Source organism: Tursiops truncatus, chromosome 15 (genome assembly GCF_011762595.2).
Source record: "Tursiops truncatus isolate mTurTru1 chromosome 15, mTurTru1.mat.Y, whole genome shotgun sequence".
NCBI lineage: Eukaryota > Metazoa > Chordata > Mammalia > Artiodactyla > Delphinidae > Tursiops > Tursiops truncatus.
In genome coordinates this window covers 28,586,199-28,604,762 of record NC_047048.1, presented here as the reverse complement: position 1 = coordinate 28,604,762, position 18,564 = coordinate 28,586,199, and the positions used below count along the sequence as shown (strand labels likewise).

Sequence of the window (18,564 nt, the reverse complement as noted above, 5' to 3'; positions counted from 1 at the left end):
TAAAAGCATGTATTATTCATGCCTTAAAGTAACAGGAAAGAGAAGATGGACCTCTCCCATCGCAGAGCTACAATAAATGTTTCTTAGAGAGTCTGGGGCACATTTACATTCCAGAGCAAGGACTGGCTGAGAGGTAAGCCAAGTGCAGCATGGGTGTTATTCTATGCCAGGTAGAGCAAGTCACCTGCTCGCTGGACTCCGAGCCAATTGTGATAAAACCAAACATGCTGGTGGAGTCCCAAATACCAGTTCATCCCACTACACGGCATCCAGGTTAGTCCCATTTTAGAAGAGTCACCCAGAGACGTCTTGGGGTGGGAGTAGGAAGGTAAGGGAGGCAGTCAAGCACACACTAATGCAAACCATGTCTTTCCTTAAAAGGGCCCCAGGGGAACGGCAGGGCCAACCTGCATTCCAGACAGCGCCTGAACCAGGGCCAGCTCACCAGGCCAAGGATTTATTCCTCTTGGGAAGGACGGGTGGGAGAGTCTACCCTGACGGGCTAAGATGGGAAGGTCCTGTGGCTTCCAGAAACTGGATTTCCCAGCCACCAAAGCTCGGTTCAACAGGCAATGACATCAGCCCCACTTATCGGAAGCACAAAAGCCACCAGAAAACTATTCAAAGACCAGCTGGCCTGATCCCTGGAATGCACAGCCCTTCCAGAATACACCCATTTCCCATCACCTCCTCTCCCTGACCCTGACCAAGGGCTTCTGGCACAACAATTACCCCACTGCCCAGATCGACAGGGGCCTGTACAGCAGACGGGAGGGGGCGACCTGCCTATCTTGGTAGGGAGGGGCGAGGTCCACCTCGCCGGCATGTGCCACTGGCATCCATCCAGCACCGGCAGTGGATGGGGTCCCGGCCCAGCCCTGCACTCACAGGCTGCCCACCTTACCCCCCCATGAAGGGGGCGTCTAGCCAGGGCCCAGGCTCCCTTTGCTCTGTGTCCCGGATTTTCATCTGCTGGGGGCTCCCTAGGCCCTCGGGTGTCCACACAGTCAGCGGCTGAGAGCCGTCCTGAATCCTGCGGGGAATCCCCGGGGTCAGGGGAAAAACGCAGATGCCGTGGCCCCTAGAAGTCGAATTTCTGGGACCGGCGTCCGGAAATTCGTCGGGCTTTTTTGTTTGTTATTTGGTTTTGTTTCTGAATCACCGGCTGATGATTCTGGAAATCTCAACTTTGAGATAGCTGCCACCAGAGCGAGTTGAGACTTTCCTGAAAAGCCTCGGGGAGTTCTCTCCGGGGAGGCGGCCCCGCGAGTAGGAAGGGGCGCGCTTTCAGGTTGGGGAGGGACGACCCCACCGCCCGCGATACGCGGGCGATCTGCCCACTTAGCAGAGCAGGAACGGAACCAGCCTGTCCCGCGGCGGGAACAGGCGCCGAGAGGCTGGAAACCCGGCCTCACCGGCGCCGCACAGAAGATCGAGGCGGGACCTCGACGCCTTCCACCCCACCTCGACCCCGGGGACCCGTCAGGGTTCCCGGCCGCCACGACCCGCGTGGAGCCCGGAGCAGGTGCTCGCGCCGCACGGAGCCCGCTCGCTCCCCACCGCCGGCCCGGGGTACCCCCGATTCACGCCCCGGCCGCTGCCCGCCCCCATCCGCGCCCCCCACCCGCGCCCCGACCGCCAGCCCTCCAGCGCTGCACTCACCGCCGCCCGCGCAACCAGTCGAGCCGGGAGGTCTGAGCTGGCGGTACAGGCTGGCGGGCTGGCGGGCGGGCGGCGGGGAGGAGCTCCCGGCGGCGGGGGCGGGAGCTGGACCGGCCGGGGCGGGACGCTGCGGCTTCGGCTTCCGGCTTCTCCACGCCTCCGCGCGCGGTCTGGACCCGCGCCCAGCCACCTGCGGGGGCCGCTAACCCGGGCCTGAGAGCCCGCCAGGGACCTGCGACCCTCCGGCTTCTGCCCTTCCCCTCCACCCCTCCGATCTCCCACTACCCTCGAAACACCCCGGGTTACACCCCAGACCCCGTTCACTCCCTGGAACCCCCAGTTTCAGCCCAGACCCCACTCGCCCCATACTGGTGTCTCCCCTTTCGGATTCTGCCCCTGCTCGTCGATCCCCGCCACGTGCCCGGACACCCTTGAATCTCCCCTCCTGATTTCCACCCCCTGCTCTCCCCGGTTCGCATGGGTCCCCCATCTCTGGCATTCCTTCTTCCCCACCCTCAGACTATGCGGACCCCCACCCTCGAGTTCCAGATCCCGCGCCAAGGGATCCAGTGCTCCCTGCCCTCCGGAGGGCGGCCCTTCTCTCCCCATAACAAATTTCTGTACATTCAGACGCATACAGACAGCCCAAGATGCTCTATGTGCCTTTGGCCAAGTGCCCACTTTCTCTGAGCCTCAGTCTCCTCTCTGTAAAATGGGCATAACAGCGCATATCTCATAAGATCTACGGGAGAATTAGGTGAGCTAATGCAGGCAAAGCATTTAACACAGATTGCGTTAAATAAAACTTACCCTATATTATAAAGCAGAAACTAACACCATTGTAAAGCAATTATACTCCAAGAAAGATGTTAAAAAAAAAAAACAAAAAAAACTTACCCTATCTGCTAACTATTGTACTTTGTATGCCCCCAGGGTGGCCCCTGGCCCCTAGGTACTTTCTCACTCCATCACTGAAAACTGGAAATCAGTAACTACTGTTTCAGCAAAACCCTTTGCCCCTAAACAGGTGCTGCGTATCTGATAAGAGCCCCCATTATGCTGCTACAGTAATAATAGCAGCCCTGATCCAGCAGGCCCCCCTGGGAAGTCATTACAGGGCACTGATGAGCTGATGTGGCTTTGAGAGTACAGAGTCCTGGAGAATGGGTGGAACCCTAACGTGGCTATCTAGAGAAATGCCGGAAATTCATCGGGCTTTTTTGTTTGTTATTTGGTTTTGTTTCTGAATCACCGGCTGATGATTCTGGAACCTGGGCGGGGAGCTTAAAATCCCCCTTGCGGATTCATAGACCTGGATCCCAGAACTCCTCTGGTGGTGGAACCCTCCCCCACTTTACACTGAGACCCAGGCAGAGAGTGACTTGCCCAATGTCTTATAGTAAACTGTCCCCTTCTTCCCTGCCCAAAGCTCTTACCACCTTTCACCACGTGGACCCAGCTACCAGCAGCCACGTATTACTACCAGCCCTGGACGTATTACTCAATTAAAGGAGGGGATTTCAAAGTTCTCCCCAGCATGAGAAGTTGCCACGTAGATGTTATTAGTGATGCCAATCTTTTCTTGTTTTAAAACTATAGAGACAGCTGGATTGTGCCCAACACCTGATGTCTTGACATTAACCCAGAGTATCACAGACCATTGATAGCAAGAGGTGAGCCCTACAGAAAATATATCAGAGCAAAATCTTGAAGAAACAGCCTTCCTCCCTCTCCCCCATCCCCTTCTTTCCTTCTTCCTTTCTACTGAAGGAAAAGCAATCGCACACCTGAATTTCCGTCTCTATTACTCATTGCTAAGCCATCTTCATTCGTTTTTCTCCCCCCAACTGCTGAGCCACAGCAGGAGCTGGTTTTGTTTTCTCATCTGTCCTAAACACTTACTGCATCCGTGAGTCTGCAATTATTTATGGGGAGAGCTATAAAACTGTAACCCTTTTTTGACCCCTGAAAAAACCACAGAGTTGAAATTTCCAACCCAACGCTTCCAAGAAGGGAAGAAAAGTAAACCAGCCACATGATCATCTTTTTCTGTGTCATCAATAGACACAGAAAAAGCATATGACGAATCCGAAACCTTTTTTTCAGTTTTTGGCCATACCACACGGCATGTGGGACCTTAGTTAGTTCCCCAATCAGGGGTCAAACCCGCACCCCCTGCAGTGGAAGTGCGGAGTCTTAACCACTGGATCGCCAGGGAAGTCCCCCAAATCCAACACCTTTTCAAGATATAAAGACACTCAACAAACTTGGAATAGAAAGACACTTCCACAACCTGATAAGGAGCATCTACAAAAATCCCACAGCAAACATCATCTCCATGGTGAAAGACAGGATGCTTTCACCCTTGAGATCAAGTACAAGCAAGGATGTCTGCTTTCACAACTTCTATTCAACACTGTACTAGAAGTTCTAGCCAGAGCAAGTAGGCAAGAAAAAGAAATAAAAAGCATCCAGATTGGAAAGGAAGGGGTAAAACTATCTCTGTTTGTAGATAACATCATCTTGTATATAGAAAATCCTAAGGAATCCACAAAAACTGTTAGTACAAATAAACAAGTTCTGTAAGGTGGCAGGATACCAGATCAACATTTAAAAAATCAGTGGCATTTCTATACACTAGCAAGGAAAAATACAAAAACAAAATGCAGAAAACAGTTTAACTAAGGAAGTTTAAGACTTCTTCACTGAATGTTGCTGAAGGAAATTAAAGAAGACCTAAATAAATGGGAAGATATTCATGTGGTATATCGGAGTTCTATCAGAGAAATGGAACCAGAGATAGATACATACATAGACACATAGATACACAGATATAGATAGAGAGATAGATACGAAACTCCTGAGCAGGAGCTGAAGCTCTAGTCCATAGGTGGAATTCTTCTGGGAAACCTCAGTTTTGCTCTTAAGGACATTCAACTGGTTGGATAAGGCCCAAATTACCTAAATAATCTCCTTAAAGTCAACTTGTTGTAGAAGTTAACCACATCTACAAAATACCTTCACAGCAACACCTAAATTAGCGTTTACTTGAATTACTGGGTACTACAGCCTAGCCAAGTTGACACACAAAACTAACCATCATGGATGGTAATACTCCCCAAACTTATGTAGAGATCCAATATAATCTCTATCTAAATCCCAACTGCCTCTTTGGCAGAAATAGATAAGCAGACACTAAAATTCATATGGAATTGCAAGGGACTCAATAACCAAAACAATTGTGAAAAAGAACACAAAGTCGGAGGACTCACACTTCTAAATTTCCAAAGTTATTATTCAGTACAAACCTACAGTAATCAAAGCATGTGTTATGGGCATAAGAATAGACATATAAACCAATGAAATAAAACTGAGATTCCATATATAAACCCATACATCTGTGGGCAATGGGTTTTTGAGAAAGATATCAAGACCATTCCATGGGAAAAGAGTCTTTACAGCAAGTGGTGCTGGAACAACTGGATATTCACATGCAAAACAATGAAGCTGGGGCTTCCCTGGTGGCGCAGTGGTTGAGAGTCCGCCTGCCGATGCAGGGGACGCGGGTTCGTGCCCCGGTCCGGGAAGATCCCACATGCCACGGAGCGGCTGGGCCCGTGAGCCATGGCCGCTGAGCCTGCGCGTCTGGAGCCTGTGCTCCGCAACAGGAGGGGCCACAACAGTGAGAGACCCGCGTACCGCAAAAAAAAAGACCAAAAAACAAAAAAAAACAATGAAGCTGGATCCCTACCTCACACTATAGAAAAAAATGAATTCAAAATGGAAAAACTATAAAACTCTTAGAAGGAAACAAAAGTGTAAATCCTCATGATCTTGGATTAGGCAATGGTTTATCAAATATGACATCAAAAGCACAAGCAACAAAAGGAAAAAATAGATAAATTGAACTTCATCATGATTAAAAACTTTTGTGCATAAAAGCACACTAACCGCATACTTCGGCTATATTATGGGTTCAGTTCCAGACCACCACAACAAAGTGAATATTGCAATAAAGTGACTCACACAAATTTTTTAGTTTCCCAGTGAATATTGAAGTTATGTTTACACGCTACTATAGTCTATTGTGTGCAATAGCATTATGTCTAAAAAAAAAAGTACATACCTTAATTTAAACATACTTTATTGCTAAAAACTGCTAACCAAAAAAAAAAAAAAAAAAAAACTGCTAACCATCATCTGAGTCTTCAGCTAGTCTTAGTAGTAATGTCAAAGATCACGGATCACAGATCTCCATAACAAATATAATAGTAATGGAAAAGTTTGAAATATTTCGGGAATTACCAAAATGTGACAGAGAGACACAAAATAAGCAAATGCTCTTGAGAAAATGGCTTCAATAGACTTGCCTGACGCAGGGTTGCCACAAACCTTCAATTTCTAAAAAAAAAAATGCTATGTCCACAAAGCACAATAAAGCAAAGAGCATAAGATAAAGTATGCCTGTATCAAGAGAGTGAAAAGACAAGCCACAGAACGGGAGAAAATATTTGCAAATCGTACACTTGATCAGGATCTAGTATCCAGATTTTATAAAGCACCCTTACAAGTCAACAACAAAAAGACATCAACCCAATTTTTTTTTTTTTTTTTTTGCGGTACGCGGGCCTCTCACTGTTGTGGCCTCTCCCGTTGTGGAGCACAGCCTCCGGATGCGCAGGCCCAGCGGCCATGGCTCACGGGCCCAGCCGCTCTGCGGCATGCGGGATCCTCCCGGACCGGGGCACGAACCCGTGTCCCTTGCATCGGCAGGCGGACTCCCAACCACTGCGCCACCAGGGAAGCCCAACCCAATTTTTTAAATGGGCATTGGGATGGTGAAAAAGTTCTAGAGAAAGGCAAAACCATGGAGCCAGTAAAAAGATCAGCAGTTGCCAGGAATTGGGGTGAGGGTGAGGGTTAGGCTGAAATGAATAGGCAGAGCACAGAGTAATTTTAGAGCAGTGAAAATACTCTGTATGATATTATGATGGATACATGTCATTATATTTGTCCAAACCCATTGAATGTCCAACATCAAGAGTGAACCCTAATATAAACTATGGACTTGGGTGATGATGATGTGTCAGTGTAGGTTCATCAACTGTAACAAACATACTGCTACCGATCAGGTTCTTGGCCTTCCGTAATCGATAGAAATTGATAAGAGGCCAGACAAGAAATTTAGGTAAGGCTTTATTGGGGCTCCTGCTGCAGCAGGAGGGAGTGAAAACAAGTAACAGATGCCCTTGGTCGCTCCTCGAGGTGGGTGGTAGGCTGATTCCTGCTCTGGGGTGAGGGTAGGGGCGGGGCCAGGGGTTGGGCAGAAGGAGTAGCTTAGGTGGTTTGCCCACCCTTTTGGTGGTGGTGTGTGCAGGGTGCATGCACAGTACGCTGTTTTTTCTCAGGACTCTTCAGAAGTGGCAGTTGGGTTTTTGGTCTTTTTGTATCTTGTTGTCCATAATTTGCCCCAAGTGCACATGCACACAGCTAATTTTAGTCCCATATAGTTTCTTTGTATTTTGTTGCTCAAGGAGACGTTTGTCCAGGTGCAAGCACTGCAGCAAAGGGTCCCAGGTCCCAGGTCCCAGCCTGTCTCAGTACCACTCTAGTGGGGGATGTTGATAATGGGGGAGGCTACGCATTTGTGGGGACAGGGGGTATAAGGGAACTTTCCGTGCCTTCCTCTTAAGTTTGCTGTAAACCTAAAACTGCTTTTAAAAAATAATCTTTTTTTTTTTTTTGGCAGTACGCGGGCCTCTCACTGTTGTGGCCTCTCCCGTTGCGGAGCACAGGCTCCGGACGCGCAGGCTCAGCGGCCATGGCTCACGGGCCCAGCCGCTCCGCGGCATGCGGGATCTTCCCGGACTGGGGCACGAACCCGTGTCCCCTGCATCGGCAGGCGGACTCTCAACCACTGCGCCACCAGGGAAGCCCAAAAATAGTCTTTTTTTAAAAAAAGTTTTAGAGATGGATAGTGGTGATGATTGCACAGTATTGTGAATGTACTTGATGCCACTGAACTGTACACTTAAAATGGTTGAAATGATAAATTTTATGTTATGCCTATTTTATCTCACACACACACACAAATTTAACTTAAACAAAAAATTGGCCAAGAACTTGAATAGACGTTTCTACAAAGAAGATATACAAACACCAACAAGCACATGAAAAGATGCTCAACATCTTTAGTCATCAGGGAAATGCAAATCAAAACCACAATGAGAAACCACTTCATACCCACTATGGTGGTCATAAAAAATTTTTGTTTGTTTTAATGGAAAATAACAAGCGTTGGGGAGGATGTGAAGAAATCGAAACCCTCAAACATTGCTGGTGGGAATATAAAATGGTGCAGCCACTATTCTACGCCTGGTATATACACAAAAGAATTGAAAACAGGTATCCACAATTTGTACAGGAATGTTCACAGCATTATTCACAATAATCAAAAGATGGAAGTAATCCCAATGTCCACTAACTGATGCACAGATAAACAAAATGTGGTATACCCTTATGATGGAATATTATTTGATCATAAAAAGAAGTGAAATACTGATACCTGCAACAGTGTGGATGGACCTTGAAAACATGATACTAAGTGAAAGAAGCCAGACACAAAAGGTCACATATCATATGATTCCATTTATATGAAATTTCAAGAATAGGAAAACTCTATAGATACGGAAAGCTGATTGGTGGTTGCCAGGGGCTGGAAGGAGTGGGGTAATAGGTATGGGGTTTCTTTTGGGGGTTGCTAAAAATATTCTGGAAGCCAATAATGGTGAAGGTTGTGCAATATTTTGAATTGTGAAGTTTACTGAACTGTATAGTTTAAAATAGTTAAAATGTTAAATTTTATATTATGTGAATTTATCTCAATTAAAAAATAGGGCTTCCCTGGTGGCGCAGTGGTTGAGAGTCTGCCTGCCGATGCAGGGGACGCGGGTTTGTGCCCCGGTCTGGGAAGATCCCACATGCCGCGGAGCAGCTGGGCCCGTGAGCCGTGGCCGCTGAGCCTGCGCATCCGGAGCCTGTGCTCCGCAAGGGGAGAGGCCACAACAGTGAGAGGCCCGCGTACCGCAAAAAAAAAAAAAAAAAAAAAAAAGTAAACCAGGCATCTTACGTATGCTCTGTGAGGACATAGCAGAGGTGGGGCAGTTATACATACATCTGTGACTGTTTCTCTTCCCACTGAAGATTTTGCAGCTGTATTCTAACCTGAAAGGGCCCAGAACAAGATCTGGGAAGTGGACACATTATATGCCAACACCCCTGGCATCACATGAACCAAACAGAAAGGAGAAGATGTCCTCTGGGTATATTCCGAAATTTCAGCAGCCAGGGGAGAAACAGTTTGCATGAAAGAATGCAGGCTATAATCCCATTTTTTGTTAAAAAGAAAAAAAATGCACACACATACACCTGGAAAAATGTCTTCACACTTTTTCAAGGATAAAAGAACGTGATAAATAGTTGTCTCTGAGTGAAGAGAATTAAGGATTTTTCTTCTCCTTTTGCTACTTTCCATTTTCTAACTTTTTTTTTTTTGCGGTATGCGGGCCTCTCACTGTTGTGTCCTCTCCCGTTGCGGAGCACAGGCTCCAGACACGCAGGCTCAGCGGCCATGGCTCACGGGCCTAGCTGCTCTGCAGCATGTGGGATCTTCCTGGACCGGGGCACGAACCCGTGTCCCTGCATCGGCAGGCGGATGCTCAACCACTGCGCCACCAGGGAAACCCATTTCCTAACATTTTAAGAACAAACACAAATTGCTGGTTTAGGAAAACTAATTTTCAAAAAAGGAAAACAGTTGCCAGAAACAACCTCCACTGACTGGTCTGTGTTATTCATAACAATGAATTCTGGTAACTAATGTTTCCATAACACCTTTTTCATTTCCAAAATATGTTTCCCACACACATCACACGATTCATCCTTGCAAAAGCCCTGTGCAGCCAAGATTCTTCCTGCTGAGTTATGCAGATGGGGAAACTGAGGCCAGGGACAGGCGAGGCCCTCCCCGTGCCCACATCCTAGCTCACTGCCCTTGCCTGGGCTCTGGCCCTGGATAAGCCCTTTGCTTCTGCTGCTGCCAAGACAGAGCTGAAATGGGGTGAATTCAGGGGCAGAGGCCTTGGTAGAGTTGCCAGATGCAGCAAATAAAAACACAAGACTCCCAGTTAAATTTGAATTTCAGATAAACAGCAAGTAATTGTTTAGTATAAGTATGTCCCGAATGTTGCAGTGTTGCAGACTTGTAATATATTCTCAGCATTGTACAAGACATACTTAAACTAAAAAAAAAAAAAAAAAAAAAAAAAAATCACGCGTTGGTCTGAAATTCACATTTAACTGGGCGTTCTCTATTCTATCTGGCAATGCTACCTGCCTGGTGCACCAAAGCGATGGCACCTACAGACAGTGGCCCAGGTGGAAGCCCGGGTGAGTTTCCCCAACCCTGCAATTACGTGGGTCAGCCTTTCCCCTGGAGGTGTGGGAGACTGTCCCCAAACTAGCCAGGCCTCTGTCTTCACCAGGCCCAGAAGAAGTAGCAAGTGGGGCCTTTCCTGGCCTGCCTAGAGTGAGAACTTTGTTACCTGCTTGTGGGGGTGGCCCATTAACTGCAGGGAAAAACAGGTCCTCAGGATGAGAGGCCTGATCCCCTCAACAACAACACCTAAAGGACACGCTGTGTGCCTGTGGTTCTATTTAACAAGATATACCCTGACCACAGCAATGGGCCAAGGATGCAGAATAAACCCCCAGTGCAGAAGGAGGAGGACGACGATGATCATAGTGATGGGAAACACTAACACTAGCCCTACCCCTGCTGGATGCTGGACACTTTTATATCCATGATCTCCTTTTCTTTAAAAAAAAAACCTCCTGTTTTACAGATGAGGCATCTGAGGCCCAGAGAGGTTAAGTAACAAGCCCCAAGTCACAAAGCAAGAAGGTGCCTGGAGATGGGATTTTAACCAAGTCCAGCTGACTCCTGAGACTGTCGCACAGCCTTCTCACTCCCTCAGCTGATGTGTCCTGGGTGCCAGGACTGTTCCAAGGCCAAGAGCTGGGGTAACAAAACAAAGGGCAAAGTCCTAACTCCCCTGGATTTTATGTTCTGGTTGGGAGCAGGAGCTAGATAATGAATCAATAATGAGTACCCTGTGTCTTTGCAATCATCCCTGGCTCTTTCTAATTGCTGTAGCTTCCCAGAAACAAATGTTTTCATGGCACAGAAGAGCTTCGTTCTCTGGGATCCATTCCAACAGCCCTGGGTGGGGAGAAGGGGCTTTGTGGGTGGAGCCTGAATCCTAGAATCATATTTATTTAACAAATGGTGCTCCCAACAACCCTGTGAGGGAAGTATTATCATCTCTACTTTACAGATGTAGCCATTGGAGCCCAGAGACATTAAGCAAGTTGCCAAAAGTCACACAGCTAGTAATGGTAGCAGTGGCAATTTGAACCCAGGCTGGCTGGCTCCATGTTTAGTCACCACGCTGTGGAGAGCTTCTTGGTGTAGAGCCTTCTAGATCACCCAGACCTGTATCTTTCAGGCTGTTGAACCTCAGAGTCTTTCCCTCCAATGTAGCCTCCTACAGAGCCGCAACCCACAAAACAAAAATAAGCATTTCCAAGCAACACCTGGCCCTCCCCAGTCTGAAAGGGAACAGCCAACTTCCCACCTCCACCCCCCAGCCAAGGTCTCCATGCAGGTTCCTCTCTTCCCTTGGAGCACCCACAGAGGCCCTTGGCCACTTTTCCTTAATATTTTTGTATGGAGATGTAACTGACATATAACATTATATATTAGTTTCAGGTGTACAACATAATGATTCCATATTTGTACATACTGCAAAATGATCGCCACAATAAATGTAGTTAACATCCATCACCACACGTAATTACACATCTTTTTTCTCCCTTGTGATGAGAACTTTTAAGATCTATTCTCCTAGCAGCTTTCAAATATATGACACAGTATTATTATTAACTATAGTCACCATGCTGTACATTACCTCCCCAGGACCTATTTATTTTATAACTGGAAGTTTGTACACTTTGACCACCTTCACCCACTTCACACACACCCCACCCCTGGCTTCTGGAAACCATCAATCTGTTCCCTTTTTCTATGACTTTGGTGGGTTTGTTTTTTTTTTTTCAAATTCCACATGTGAGAGACTTCCCTGGCAGTCCAGTGGTTGGGACTTCGCACTTCCAATGCAGGGGCGTGGGGAGGCGGGGCGCGGCCCTGGTTCAATCCCTGGTCGGGGAACTAGGATCTGCATGCCGCATGGCACAGCCAAAAAAAAAAAAAATTCCACATGTGAGTGACATCATATGATAGTTGTCTTTCTTGGTCTGACCTGTTTCACGGAGGCCCTCCATGTCTTGCACCACTGTCTTTCCAGGTGCCCCAAACACCAGAGCCACCTTTCCATTCAACTTTCAAAGGGACTTCCTCATTTGCGGTTTTCTCCCGGGCACATTGCTGGACTGATTCTGCAGTTCCTGGAATTTGAACCTAAATGCCAGTGTTCGTCCATCAGCTGGTCTCTCTTCCGGCCAGAAGGAGAAGTGCAGGCCAGGGGCGGTGACTGTAGGTCTGGGAAGCCTGGAATTGCCCAACCTCCAGAGGGTCAGACCAGGGCTTGGGGGTGGGAGGTGGGCAGTCAGGCGCCCTCTGTTGAGGAAATAGATGGAGCAGTGGTGATGACATCAGGTCTGACACAAGGCCTGGGTCCCAGTCCCCGTCTTGGCTCCTTCCCGGTGGCTGGACCTCAGCCAGCCCCTCCTTCCAGACTCTCTTTTCTCTGCTGCCCCAGCATCTCCAGTGAGGTCGTGACAATGAGACGAACTCGTGAAGGGCAGTGGCCTGGCACATAGGAAGGCTTCAGGTGTTCATAACTGCTATTATTATCGTGTTGCTGTTGCTGCTGCTGTAGTTGTTTTTAACTGAATTGTAGTTGATTGACAATGTTGTGTTAATTTCTGCTGGACAGCAAAGTGATTCAGTTACACACATACATACATTCTTTTTCATATTCTTTTCCATTATGGTTTATCACAGGATATTGAATATAGTTCCCTGTGCTATATGGTAGGACCTTGTTTTTTTTTTTTTTGCGGTACGCGGGTCTGTCACTGCTGTGGCCTCTCCCGTTGCGGAGCACAGGCTCCGGATGCGCAGGCTCAGCGGCCATGGCTCACGGGCCCAGCCGCTCCGCGGCACGTGGGATCTTCCCGGACCGGGGCACGAACCCGTGTCCCCTGCATCGGCAGGTGGACTCTCAACCACTGTGCCACCAGGGAAGCCCAGGACCTTGTTTTTTATCCTTACTATATGTAATAGTTTGCATCTACTAACCCCAAACTTGTTGCCGTTGTTTTTAAGCACCTCTTCCATCAAAACCAAATACCCACAAGGCCTATGAGCCCTTTGTTTCTGGAATCACACTTTAGATCTGCTAGCAGCAGCCACAGCTCCGTGATAAGAAAATAATCCCACTCAAGCAAATATACTCATGACCCATCCTGAGCTCCTGACTCAGTTTCCCCACAGTCTAGAGAGGTATCAGGCCCTCCCTAAGGCCTCCAGAGCCCCACGTGATCTAAGCCTCACTACTTCTCTGTCCTCGTCTCCAAACACTTTCAATCTCACTCACTCTGCTTCAGCCACACAGGCCTCTCTGCTGTTCCAGCACTGTCCTGCTTCAGGGCCTTTGCACTGGCTGTTTCCCCCTGCCTGAACCACTGGCACCCCAGGTATCAACACGGCTGGCTCCCTCCTTCAAGCCTTTGCTTAAATGTTACCTTCTCAACCAGGCCCACCCCGACCACCCTCTCTGAAATTACAGCCCCTCCCTCACACTTGACCCCATCCCCACTTTTCTGAAACACTTACTACCCTTTCATGAACGACATCGTGTTTATTATTCCACATCTGATGGTGTGCTGCTCACGGATGTGTCCCAGATGCCCAGCACAAGCCTGGCACTGGAATAAAGAGAAGGCAGGCTGGAGGGGAAGTGGGGAACACCTTGATGTCCCTGACACCCCCCATTTCCCTTTTCTGCACCCCACCCCCAAGCACATGTAGCCCTGAGGCCCTAACCTGGGAGCATCCCCAGGAAGCCTTATTTCCAGAGCATCTCCGCAAAAAAGACAAAGTACACCGCTTCCCCTTTCACCTCCCCACCCTTCCGGGATGGAAGTTGTCTCCCCCACCCCCATCCTCCCCTCCTCCACCTTCCTGAGCCGCTGAAATGAGACACTGAAATGTGGAAGAAACACTTGCGAAGAACCCCTGAGCAGGTGCCTCTACGATTTCTTCTCCCTCCTGAGCTAGTCAGAGCCAGGGCTAAATGTTCATTACCAGACCTACCGCATTCCGAACCAAAAATACCCTGTCTAAAACTGTCATTTCTTTTAAAAAATTTGATCATTTACTACATGCCAAATCCAATAGGAGCGCATTTAGATCCATTATCTTTTTTTTTTTCTTTGTTGCGCCGGGTCTTAGTTGTGGCATGCAAACTCTTAGTTGCGGCATGCATGTGGGATCTAGTTCCCTGACCAGGGATCAAACCCAGGCCCCCTGCATTGGGAGCTCAGAGTCTTAACCACTGCGCCACCAGGGTAGTCTTTAGATCCATCATCTTGTTTAATCTTCATGACAACCCATCATTCTTAATAAAAACAACAATAATAAATGCATAGCCAGGCATCAGCCTAACATGTTTATTAACTCACTTAATCCTTGCAAGAACCCTAGGAGGTAGATATTATTATTCTCCCCATTTTACAGATGAGGAAATCAAGACACAGAGAGGTTACGTAGCTTGCCCAAGGTCACACAGTGGGTTAGTGTGAAGCCAAGATCAGAATCCAGAGAGGCTCTTTCTAAAGTCCCTGGTGGTCCGGTGGTTAAGACTCCACACTTCCACTGCAGGGGGCACAGGTTCGATCCCTGGTTGGGGAACTAAGATACCGCAAGGCACAGCCAAAATAAATAAATAAGTCTGTGCGCTTACCCACAGACTTATTCTATCCTGTTTCCCCGAGCAGGGATTCTAAACCCCATTTTATAAATGATGAAGCAACCAAGACCCAAGGCTTTTCCCACTTGTAAGTGTCAGAACCAGGATTTGATCCTAAGACAGGACTGCAAATAAAGCGCCCATTCTAATGCACTGCAGCTGCGGGGTCCCAGTCCAACTCATGTACACACGTGCATGGAACCAGCTTTGACCCCCTGGGAACTTACTGCCCAAGTCACACAATATAAAAGGCCCAAGGACTCCAGACAGAAAAGCCATCGATGTGGAAGAGCTTTGGAATCAGGATTGAGGAGGGTTCCCTCCTCCAAAGCCCTCGAGTGACAAAAGAGGAAGCAAAGGAGGAGAAAGCAGAAGTGAATTGGAACCCAACTCATTTCTAAAACCCACATATGTATTTCCCAGCATCGCAAGCAGGGTGTGACACAAAACAAAATCCTGTGCGGTCATTGGGTGTAGGGGACCCTGGGGGAGCAAAGTGTCCTCTGTGCCCCTAGACGCACACTTCAATGAACCCCCCCACCCCAGGCCATTCCCAGCAGCAATCGTGATGTCTGAGGGGTTCTTTCTTCCTGACCTGCGGATCCCATGCTGGGAATCACTGTGCAGATGCCCCTGTAGCTGTGCATGGATGGGGCATCCCCTCCCCCAAACCTCCCTGATGACAGCCCAACGTGGAGACAAGGCGAATGGCTGTTAAAAAGGAGCTGGACTGGGGCTTCCCTGGTGACGCAGTGGATGAGAGTCCGCCTGCCGATGCAGGGGACACGGGGTCATGCCCCGGTCCGGGAGGATCCCACATGCCGCGGAGCGGCTGGGCCCGTGAGCCATGGCCGCTGAGCCTGCGCGTCCGGAGCCTGTGCTCCGCAACGGGAGAGGCCACAACAGTGAGAGGCCCACGTACCGCAAAAAAAAAAAAAAAAAAAAAAGGAGCTGGACAAACACCTCGTGAAAAACCAATCATGATTTTTCCTCTGCTGCCATTAAGGAGGAAGAAATAGTGCTCTATGTGCATTTACGGAAAGTGGGCTGTAAAATCCTCAAGTGCGAAAAGCAAGTCATAGAACGAGGAGTCGAGAACAATGACGTTATGTGTTAGTAACATCTACAGTAGGGGACTTCCCTGGTGGCGCAGTGGTTAAGACTCTGCCCTCCCAATGTAGGGGCGCGGGTTCGATCCCTGGTTAGGGTACTAGATCCCACATGCATGCCGCAACTAAGAGTTCACATGCTGCAACTAAGGAGCCCGTGTGCCGCAACTAAGGAACCCAAGAGCCTCAACTAAGACCAAGTGCAACCGAATAAATAAGTAGATAAATAGATATTTTAAAATAAATAAAACAAAAACATCTACAGCAGTAGTTTCACTGACGGTCACACCAAGGCATGTGAGACATGAAATTATGTGACTGGGTTAAGACCAGCCACCTTTCTTTTAAAGGAAATGGGATAGAATGGAATAGACTGTCATAGAACAAAACAGAACAGAATAGACAACCCCAGCCAGCATTCCTTATAATAAGCATCATTGCATAAAACTTCTGTTCTACCTATATTCCACTGTCCGTGTGTACTGGGTTACAATGCAAAATCTGTTTTTTCATTGTGGCTCATAGCTAAACAAAAAGTTTGAAAACCCCTGATATGGAATATATCTAAAAGAAAGGACCCAATGAACCAACACAGTTTCCCTCTGAAGAGAAGAGGGAGGCAGGCAGGGGCTTTATTTTATACAATTCTATACTATTTGGTTTTTTCTTTTTTAAACAATGAGCATGCATTGCTTTTGCAATAAAATAAAGAACTTTTTAAACCTTTTAGTAAAAATAAACATCGCTGCCTCAGTCTCCAGGAAAGAGGCTGTGCTGTTTGAGCTGTCAACAACTTTTTGATGTGAAAAAGACCAAATCCCTACCCCGAGGGGCTGTGCCTCCCAGCAGGCTATAAGGGCCTCCCTGGTTTTTTTCCACCCGTCCTTCTCTTCCCCTCCAGAAAGCCACAGGATCATCCAGAAAAGGAGACACGCCTTAAGCTGTCGCTCTCCATTTTCGAAAATGGAACAGGCACACCAGTTTGGGGGCTGGATGGCCGGGCAGAGCCCTGGTGATGCGTCTGCTAGCTGGGGAGGCGGCTGGAACGCCCCCTCGCCACACACAGGCCGGTTTTCCTGCCATTTAGAGCAATAGGAGGATATCACAGACTGTTAGGAAAATCAACAGACCCCCCACCAGCCCTGCCTGCCATCCCCACATTGTGTTTTCAGCTCAGTGTTATATCATAAGTATTTTCTATGTTGATAAAGAGCTCTCATAACTCCTTCTTCTAAATGCCTCTTAAGAATCCACGAAGGGGTTACAACAGATGCGTCACGCCCAATGATTCCTATTACAAATCTCACGGCAGTAGATATCACCGGGCACTCAGTCTTTCTTTCCTTGTTTTAGGATTAGTTCCTTTGGGCAAATTCCCAGAAGCGTGATCACTGGAAAGGAAAGTGTAGGCCTTTCCAGCCCCTGAAACACTCTGTCAAACTGCTTTCTGAAAGGGCTGAGACCCACACCTTTTTTGTTTTGTTTTGTTTTTGTTTTTTTGCGGTACGCGGGCCTCTCACCGTTGCGGCCTCTCCCGTTGCAGAGCACAGGCTCCGGACGCGCAGGCTCAGCGGCCATGGCTCACGGGCCCAGCCGCTCCGTGGCACGTGGGATCCTCCCGGACCGGGGCACGAACCCGCGTCCCCTGCATCGGCAGGTGGACTCTCAACCACTGTGCCACCAGGGAAGCCCGACCCACACCTTTTTAAGGAACTGCAGGCTGGCATGATTAAGTCACCACCACCTCTGACTCCTGACGTGAAACATCTGTGACCCAGGCGCCCTGTGTCAGGAAGTGACAGCAATGCAGGAAAGAGAGAGACTTCCTCTCCTACTGTGGGAACTGGCCACAACCTGAGCCACAGCAGAGTGGACCCTCACCCTGGACAGTCCTCGAGGACTCCAGAGGGCAGGGAGGGCATCACTTCCTCTCCTTCCACAGTGGGAACCTGGAACCCAGGCCCTCAGCATCCCAAAGCCAGGGCTGGGAGGATGGACTTCGTCGGTAGGCTGCTACCATGAAGAATGTGGTCCAGAGCATGTTCTGCTGGTGGCTTATATACCAGAATACCACAGACAAGATGGCTTATAAACATCGCACATTTATTTCTCACAGTTCTGGAGGCTGGGAAGTCCAAGATCAAGGGGCTGGTAGATTCTACATCTGGTGAGAGCCCACTTCCCAGTTCTTAGATGACTGTTTTCTCTCTGCGTCCTCACATGGTGGAAGGGTTGAGGGAGTTCTCTGGGGTCTCTTTTATAAGGGCACTAATCCCATTCACAAGGGCTCCACCCTCATTACCTACTCACCTCCCAAAGGCCCCACCTCCTAACACCATCACATTGAAGGTTAGGCTTCAATATATGAATTTGAGGGGGACACAGACATTCAGTCGTGGGAAAATGCTGGGCAAGGAAGACAAGGCCTATGGTTTGTCCAGATGGGGCAGATGGATGGGTGGGGACACAGCTCAGTGTCGGCTCTGGCTTCGGGGACCCCGCAGATCCCCACAAGCCCTGGGTCCTCGTGGCTGAAAAGCTGCAGCTTCCTACTTCCAGGCAAGACCCTTGCACACTTCTCTAAGGGTTGGCAAGGAGGAAAGGAGGTTGCACTTTCCCTGTGTGACACCCCCCCTTCCCAAGGGTATGGAGCCCTCCCCAGCTCAGTGGTGGAGGGGAGAGATTGAGGACAAGAAAGAACAAAAAGAAGGGCTCTGACGAAGCCCCCAGCGGTGTGCTTG

General features: G+C 48.6%; 2 protein-coding genes across 2 annotated transcripts in view; both read right to left on the bottom strand.

Moving 5' to 3' along the window:
• Positions 1–1,764, bottom strand: part of LITAF (lipopolysaccharide induced TNF factor) — a 30,597-nt gene extending 28,833 nt beyond the window's left edge. Inside the window, exon 1 of the mRNA XM_033841302.2 lies at positions 1,663–1,764. The gene's annotated coding sequence lies outside the window, so the exon portion shown is untranslated. The remainder of the gene's footprint in view (positions 1–1,662) is intronic.
• The window catches only part of LOC101325118 (uncharacterized), a 288,914-nt gene that overhangs the window by 206,324 nt on the left and 64,026 nt on the right, over positions 1–18,564 (bottom strand). The window lies entirely within an intron of this gene.